We start from the raw sequence: 8960 nt of genomic DNA, 5'->3' as shown, positions 1-8960 counted from the left end.
CTTTATCTATTCCTGAAATATGCATATTCACCGCTGTCCTCATTGACACGTGGAGCACATTCAGCCCGTGTTAACCTGCTCACAGGCCACAGCCATCTTTAGCTTACTTTTTGTCCTAATAGATCAATTACATAAACTTATAATCAAGAAAAACCTCAACCCAACTTTCCCCACCGCACTAATGCTCCTGGCTGTAAACGCACCGTCTGCTTTAGGTCCGTGCCTTCGACTGTTTTGCCTCACACTCTCTTAAGCCCACAGGCTCCGGTAAAAGGCTGTATGTGTAGTCTCCAACGGTGGACCAGATATCCCGAACAAATCTGCCACGGGAACCGTGCCAAGTGCCGAACGACATATGAAATAAGCTTTACAGGGGCGCCTGGGTGGCGCAGTCGGCTAAGCGTCCGACTTCGGCCAGGTCACGATCTCGCGGTCCGTGAGTTCGAGCCCCGCGTCGGGCTCTGGGCTGACGGCTCAGAGCCTGGAGCCTGTTTCCGATTCTGTGTCTCCCTCTCTCTCTGCCCCTCCCCCGTTCATGCTCTGTCTCTCTCTGTCCCAAAAATAAATAAACGTTGAAAAAAAAAATTAAAAAAAAAAAAAAAAGAAATAAGCTTTACAAAATACGTCACTGAGTTGTGAAAATAAGGAATTTTCAAAAGCTAAGAAACAAAGTAAAAGTGTTAATCCAGAGAAACATCAGCAAGTATTGAAACTGACTTTCTTTTTGAGAACATTTCTAAACCCTGGAGACCTTGAGTTTCCCTTTTGATTGTAAGATGGATGGCAGAATGAGTAGCCTGCTGTAGCTTCACCATTTATTGAAATAATTCATCTTTTTCCTATTGAAATGAGATATAAGAGCTATGGTTTTTTATGTAAATGAACTATACGTTGGGCATAATTCAGTAGTTTGTGTTCTCTTGCTCTTTCTCATCATTCTTAAAGTTAGATTAATTTTTAATGATATGAGTACAGTCACATCATATCTTCTATTTGGTAGGACAAGTCTGTCCTCACTGTTCTTGTTTTTCATACTTTTTTTGGTCCACTTTCTTGACATTACTCCTTCCATATGACAGTCGGGAACATTTGATGCAATTCCAGAAACATCTCATTGGGATTACATTACATGTATAGGTGAATATAGGGAAAATTTACTTTCAAAATGGTATTAAGTTCTTGGCTTCTTGATTAACATACTTATTAAAATGTTTATGGTTTTATTAATATATGTGTATTTTATTGTTAAATGTATTGTTAAATATAATAAGTGGGATATTTTTTATTTCCATCTTTAAGAACTCATTGGTAGAAGGAAGAAAAGGTTATCAATATTTGAAATACAGAGCAAGTTACTTGACCAAATTTTATTAATTTTAATAACTTGTTATTGCATCTTTGGTATTCTGGGTATTCAGTTTTATCACAGATAAAAGATTATTTTACATCTTTTTCTTATTTTTCTCTCAATACACTATATACAAAAATAAAATTTGTATGTCACATGTAAATGCAAATATGTTAAAATAATAAAATTTTCAAGGCAAAATGAACAAATTGGTTTCAACAAATCATTGAACAATTCTGGGAAGAGAAATAATTAGTAAACTGGAAGACAGTTCTGAAGAAATTATTCAAAATGCCACAGGGAGAGTTGAGGCACAGAATATAAGATATAAAGATCAACATGTCTGAGGAGTTCCTGAAGAATATGAGAGGGATAATGGGGAAATCACCAATAGTCAAATACATTGCGATTGAGCATTTCCCAAAATTAATTAAAGGTTTTATCTATAGGTGAGCATGTCTTATATTATTTCTCATGGAATGTATTTTTATGGAGTAATTTCTTATGGAATGAATAAATCTACAACGAGGAAAAAATCGAAGACGAAGGGAAATCTAAAGGCAGATAGAAAAAAAAAGAAAAAGCAGATTATCCACAAAGGAAAAAGTTCTTACACTTATAGCTGACTTTCCAACCACAGCAATGGACTCAAAGTTCATGGAGTATTACCTTTCATCAGTTAAGGAGAAATAAACATCCAATTAAAATTATGTTCCCAATGAGATTTTCTTGGAAGAATGAGAGTAAGATAAGCACAATTTTAGGCCAAAAAACTTCTTTTTGTTAGAGTATGACTTTCACAGATTTTCCCTAAAGGAAATCTGAGGGCTTTATACTAAGCAGAAGGAAAATAATCCTCCCCCCGCAAAAGGCATGATGAATAAAAATCCTGGCATGCAATAAATATTGGTTGTTCAGGAAAACTAATATTAAATTTTAGGTATTTAAAAAATAAAATTAAAGTAATGGACAGCAATGTCATATAAATTGAGACAGACCTCATCAAAGTCAAAATAATCTAAGGTTTTTGTAATATCCAGTTAAGGGGTAAACTATTAATTAATGTTTGGCTTAGTTATGTTGCATGTTAAAGTATACAGAGTAACCTCTAAAATAATTAAGCAGAAAATTTAACTTATAAAATAATAAATGGGAAAATAATTAAAATGAGAAAAAGTAAGCAGGGAGAAAATAGTGAGACAGAAAACTCCCAAAAAGTGGTAAAAATGAATCAAACATATCAGCAAAAGAATCTATGCATATTCTACTAAAATAGTTAAAAGAAAATTATCAACTAGATATAAAAATTCTATTTAAATTATATTTTAAAACAAATCTATAGTATATGGATAAGAAAAAGGTAAACTAGGAGGGCATAAATAAATATTATTTTAATATTTTAATACTTTTGCATTACATTTAACATACAAAAGTTATTTTTGTATATAGTGTGAGAAAAAGATCAAAAACTTTTTTTTTAATTTTAATTTTTATCATGATATATAGTTCGCAGGTAGGTATGAATGTTAAATGAGCCAGCATGGCCTATGTTTAATATCTTATGTTTGACTGTCATTATCAAGGGAAGTTACTGAGTAGAAGGCCCTTTGCTTTCATCTCGGGGGCTCCACAGAGGCTGCTCTGTCTGCATAGCTTCTGTGTCCAGGTCATATGGGGGGGAGGGGTGTTATTTAGTTCATTTTGCCAATGGGGAAACTAAGATACAGAGAGTCGTAGGAGCTGACTTCTCCGATACACAACCTCAGATCCCTGGTTCCGGGCCGGGTCCCCTAGGTCAGTGATTTCCAAACTGATTATCGGAGTGTTAAATGTAGATTTTTGTAAGGTACCCATCCCCCAAACACCAAATCATTGGCGTTGGAGCCTGGAATCTGTCATTAATATTAAGCTTCCCCAGTGTCTGCTTCAGACAAGAGTTTTCTTTGGCCCCAGATCAGTTATCTACAGCTGGGTAAAATTTCACATAAAATCACCCTCAACTGCTGGAATCCCTTTATGAGAGAGCCATTCTGAGGTGGTTATTGAAAATAGTACAATTTGGGGGAAGAGTCTTTTTGAATCATTAAGACCCAAAGAGCTCTGGATTCAAACTGACCTTATCTTACCCGAGTTTGTTGCTTATTGGCGGTGAGACTGTGGATGAATGCGTCAAGCGCACTCAACTCTGAATAGCTTTATTAATCTGCAAAGTGGAAATACGGGAAGAGTTAAGTGGGGTAACACATGTAAAGCACAAATCCCAGTGCTAAGTTAAATGTCAACGCTTGTTAAGTCAAAGCTGTTACTATTACTTCAAAATATGTGGGTGCCCGTGTGGCTCAGTCGGTTAACTGACCTCGGCTCAGGTCATGATCTCATGATTTATAAGTTCAACATATAAATGATCTCATGTTTATAAGCCCACATCGGGCTTGCGGCTGTCAGCATGGAGCCTGCTTCGAATCAGATCCTCAGTCTCCCTCTCTCTCTACCCCTCCCTCACACTCTAGCTCTCTCTCTCAAAAATAAAAAAAAATTAAAAAATATATATATATGACCTTACACACTTACCTTTACTTTTTCTTCCATTTGCTTTTATTTTTCCCTGTGCTTTGTATGGGTTTTCCTATTTCTACTTAAGGTTATTCACTGGACTCAAATTTCCTGTAGTATCTCATCCTGAAAAAGAAATAGTGCCAGGGGCCTATTTTCAGTGCTTATGTTTAGTGCTGAAGTCATACAGTTCCCAACTTTTCAACTCTCAGTGTGCCGAATGAGCCATACATCAGGGAACGGCACTCCCTGATCAGTGCGGACCCCACTCCACCTGCCATCTACAATTCTTCCGTGGACAGAGTCCAGACATCAGTGGGGATGTAGAAATTAAGGGGGCAGCTGAGCTAGCTAACTATGCAGGGACGTATACAGCGCTGGTCTAGATTTAGTTTGGTCGGAGGAGTCCTGACTCTCCATCGACAAGAGAATCTTGTCTGGTCAGGGGAGAAGGGTCTGAAGGAAACCCGGAATGCGATGTTAGTTGGAAGCGAGCCATTCAAATTTTATAAGTAATAGAAGAGACAAGCAGAAATAGGAACCTACCACGAAATACGTGAGATTAGAAGAAGAAGCTTTCGGAGAAACATTTTTCTGAGGGAAGAGTGGTCTACGGATCCACTTTTTCTGGGTGATCACCAAGTAGACAGAGTTCCGGGCTGGTGTGAGAGACGTAGCAAAGAGCACGGGATCTGGGGCCACATTGTTCTGGGACCAACTCCTGGCTCCTCGGCTTATGAGCCATGTGATCTTAGGCAAGATGCTTGCCTTTCTGTGCCTCAGTTTATCATCTAGAAAAGGAGAGTGATAAACTTCAGTGCCTCTTCACCATGGGGTTGTCACATACAATAAATAAGTTGATACACATAGAGAGTTATATTAGCAGACAGTAAAGAATAAATGTTCGCCATTTTCTGCTGTGGATATAAATGAGAAGGTTGGGGGCACTTAGGTGGCTCAGTCGGTTGAGTGTCTGACTTCAGCTCAGGTCGTGATCTCAGGGTTGGTGAGTTCGAGTCCCGCATCGGGCTGGCTGCTGTCAGCACAGAGCCCGCTTCAGGTCCTCCCCCGCTCTCTCTGCCCCTCCCATACTCATGCTTTCTCTTTCAAAAATGAATAAATACACAAAAAAATAAATGAGAAGATTGTATGCGTAAAGAAGCATACTAATTTCAATTGCATGTAAAATCATTCATAATGTACGTATATTTAGCTGTAGGTACAGACTAGATACAGACACACACTGTCCACACTCTAGCAGCTTCTTCTTTGAAATCTTCTTTTCTCTGTAAAGCAGCTCCAACCAGCTCCTTCTTACTCTGGTTGCTTCCTAGCACAAGGCTGAGAGAAATACCCCTGCATTTTCCAAGAGGAAAATGGCAAGATTACGGCAAAGCCTGAGAAGATCGGGCCATGTAAACACTCAGTACGCACTAAGTGTTCGGGACATGGGAAGGGTCTGATGGGTCACATCCCTGTTTGCATCCGGGAGTATGTAAACCCGAAGGCAGTCACTCGGTCAACAGTCACCTTCCATGTACTAGGTTCATTACATGGTGCAAGGGTTCTCAAATCATGTGAGACGTGGTCGGTAACCTTGAGGAATTGGCGGTGTAGTTTAGGAGACACAAGTCCGTGGTTACAAGCCACTGGGCTAGGAACAAAGAAAGCATGTCAGAATATCACAGGGAATGCTCGACAACAGAGGCTTCTCACTGTGGATAGGTCTTGAGCTGAGTTTAAAACAAACAGTAGGAGTTTGCTGGACGGAGAGAGGTGAAAGACTGGCTTAAAAAATGACAGAGGCAATTAACAACATGGCCCATCAGGACGTGCAAATCGTCACGGCCGGATCAGAGGCGGAATCGTCGGAGATGAGGCCAGAAGGCGAGAGAGAGTTCAAAATCATACAGAGTCTCGAATACCAGCCTACTGGGTCGAGACCACGGCCGATTTTCAGCAGGAGAGTGGGAGGTCAAATGTGCATCTCAGAGCTGACGGGCGGTTTTCGTGGAGTGAATCAGAGGGTATCAGGCTGGTGGCGGAGAGGGCAGAAGTAAGGCCAAGGCGATCAGCTCGACCGCGCAGGATGGTGACCTGGATGAAGGGCCTGCCAGGGTCACGCCAGCGGAGAGGCAGGAGCAGGCTTTGAGGCATTTCACCCAGGAGAATTCTGCGCAGCTGGGGAACTACTGGGCGTGTAGAGGGAGTGAGAAAGAACTGGGGGTGATTCTGCAGTTTCCAGTTCAAAGGACCCCATGCAAGGGAAGGCGTCTCCAAGATACGAATTGGAAGAAGTGTTATGCCCGGAATTGGTGATCCCCAAGGACCACCAGGGAGCCGAGGCCGATGCAAAAGCAAAGAGCCTTTATTCGAGCTAGCTCGAGCTCAATCCCCTACCTGCAGCGACGCAGCCGTGAGATACCGGAGAGAGAGAGCGGGTTTCAAGAGCACAAAGGTTTTATAGGGATCATGGCCTTAGCCGATTGGCTGGGGAAGGGTCGTGGCCTCAGCCGATTGGCTGGGGAAGGATAGACCAACGGCTGCCAAGGTGTGGTCCCAGATCAGCAATTATCAGCGTCACCGGGATCTTGTTAAAAATGCAAATGTTGGGCCTGGTGGTCACAGACCCACTGAGTCAGAAACTCTGGGGGTGGGGCTCAGCAATCTGTGTTTGAAGAAGTCTTCCAGGAGATTCTGATGCACCTGAAGTTTAAGAACCACCGTGTCTGAGGGTCTCTAACATGTTTGGCCTCAGTGTATACGGAACGTTTCTCACTGGTCACCTATGAACCATTGGCTGTCAGCCTTGCTGTGCTATATAAATACCTAGCACCAAACACCATCCCCAGAGACTCTGATTAATTGGTTTGGGGAGGGGTAAAATGCTCCCAGGTCATTCTAAGCCTGGACAAGGTTGAGGGCTCCTGCCTCTGGCCCCAACCTGAGAGAAGCCCTCCCTCTTCTACTCACACTTTCCACGCCTCTCACACTCCCCTTCCTCCCACCTCAGACTTCGGAAGAATGCACGAATCGATAGCCTGCTTCCTTAGGAAACGTAAGTTACTCAAGGGGCGGAGGCGTGGTCTGAGGTTTGAGCCTTCTTTCTGAGGCCATGTCGGGGACATAGTTACTAGGCCATGTCGGGGACATAGACTGGCCTAGGTCTGCTCTTTCAGAAGAACTGATCTAGAACTTGCCAACTGCTCTAACAGCTGTCCTTTCTAGTGCTCCAAAGTGTGGAGTCATTTGCAACGAGGCAAGGATAGCAGGAAGTACCAAGTCCCCCAGAGGAGAGACGGGAAAAGACGCGGGAGGCAGAGGATACAGAGATGGCGGTCGGAGGAGAAACGAGCCGGCCTTGTCTGTGACGTGAAACGGCTGGAATCTACTTTCCACGATTTGTGGTTGCTCTTGAGGGCACATCTCAGGGCGATACTGTCCCGGGAGAAGACAGCTACCCGAAGGCCAGATGGATCGGTGGAAAAAATCTGGGAAATTTACAAACAATCCTTCTAAAGAATCGACAAAACTCTTGCTTGCCTTTCTTCAAAAGCAACGCCCCCACAGTCCACCCTGGAGAGTCGCTCTCAAGAGGTCACCACTGCCTACTTCCCACGGTCGGACTCACTGCTAATTTTCACTTGCCGGTGTCCTGACTAGACTCCTGCGGGGGGCAGTTGCCTTTAACCTAGACCCTGCGGTCATCGTCGGCTTCCTTCCCAGAGGGGGGGGCAGGAGCCAGGGGACCAGGACCAAGAGCCAAATGCCTGTTTCCGTCGGGGGTCCTGTCGCTGTGTGACCCTTAAGGCTAAATGATGTGTGGTCCCTGTGCAAGGTCACCCCAAAGCAGGGGTGCGCTGGAGCCAGGAGAGAGTGGAGCTGTTTTTCTATCCTTTTCAACCCTTCCTTCAGGGTTTGGGGTTTTTTTCTTAAGACTTGCTCTGGGTCTGGGAAATTTAGAAAGAGAAAGAGGAAACAGGAAAGTAATTCTTAGAGAGGAAGCTGACCCGGCGTCCCAAACCCCTTTTCCCCAGTCCCAGAGAGAACCTCCACCTGCCCCAGCTCAGACAGGGTGCAGGACGCTCTGGGGAGGGAGCCACCCGGAAGCCGGCCCGGGCGAGGGTTTGGTAATGGGTCCTGCCTTACAACATGCATCTTATTTTCGTTTCTTCTGCTCCATCCATCAGGTTCCTTCCTTTCACGTTTTCTGTCCCTTCTCGCCTTCCTTGTCTTTCTCTTTTCATCTTTTTACATCTTCTCCCGCCCACTTCCCTTTCTTCCTGTTAGTCCCCCTCTCGCCTGTTGAGTCCTTCTTCCTTCTCTTCACTCCTCTCCCCTTCTCCTTGACTAGAGCACTGAAACGTGTTCGTGCTGCCGGCGGTCTGCTGGGTTTGGCCCACACCCTGTCACCTCCTCGACGTATGATCTTGGGTACATTTCTGAACTTGCCTTCTCTCCACCCATAACGGAGCAACAATCACCGCATCTACTGTGGAGTTTAGGTCCAAGGGTGAGATTCGATCACGGAAAGCACTCCACAGAAACTTGGCGATTAATAAGCACGCCATCAATGTGAGGCGCTACCGCTATTCAGTTTTTGCTCCGCTTTGGAAGCGCAGTCCTGTCGCCAGGCAAGCGGACTTCCATCCACGTGCTTCAGAAATTCAGTGGTTCTTGGCCTCAGCTCCGCCACGATCACGTTGGGCACAAAAGCTAAAAGACTGCTCACCATTCCTAGGTGAGCTCTTCCCCAGTCACCTCACTCAACTGTGCCTCGATTCTACAGCACAAAAAGGACAAAACCCAGTTATCTTCCTTTCTCGTGTCATTTTTCTGTGTGACATCTAGAAAGCAATGCCTATTAAAACAACGTTTGTTTGGAAGGTTTCCCCGGGTGGCTCAGCTGGTTAAGCGTCCCGCTCTTGGTTTCAGCTCAGGTCATGATCTCGCGGTTCGTGAGTCGGAACGCCGCGTTGGGCTCTTTACTGAGAGCTACAGAGACTGCTTGGGATTCCCTGTCTCCCTCTCTCTACCTCTCCCCCACTCACAGTCTCTA

This window comes from Lynx rufus, unplaced genomic scaffold (genome assembly GCF_022079265.1).
Source record: "Lynx rufus isolate CCGP_SWC_20201006 ecotype Redwood Valley unplaced genomic scaffold, mLynRuf1.p SCAF_15, whole genome shotgun sequence".
Taxonomy (NCBI): Eukaryota; Metazoa; Chordata; class Mammalia; order Carnivora; family Felidae; genus Lynx; species Lynx rufus.
The sequence above is the reverse complement of the archived record's forward strand: the minus strand, read 5'-3'. Positions refer to the sequence as shown.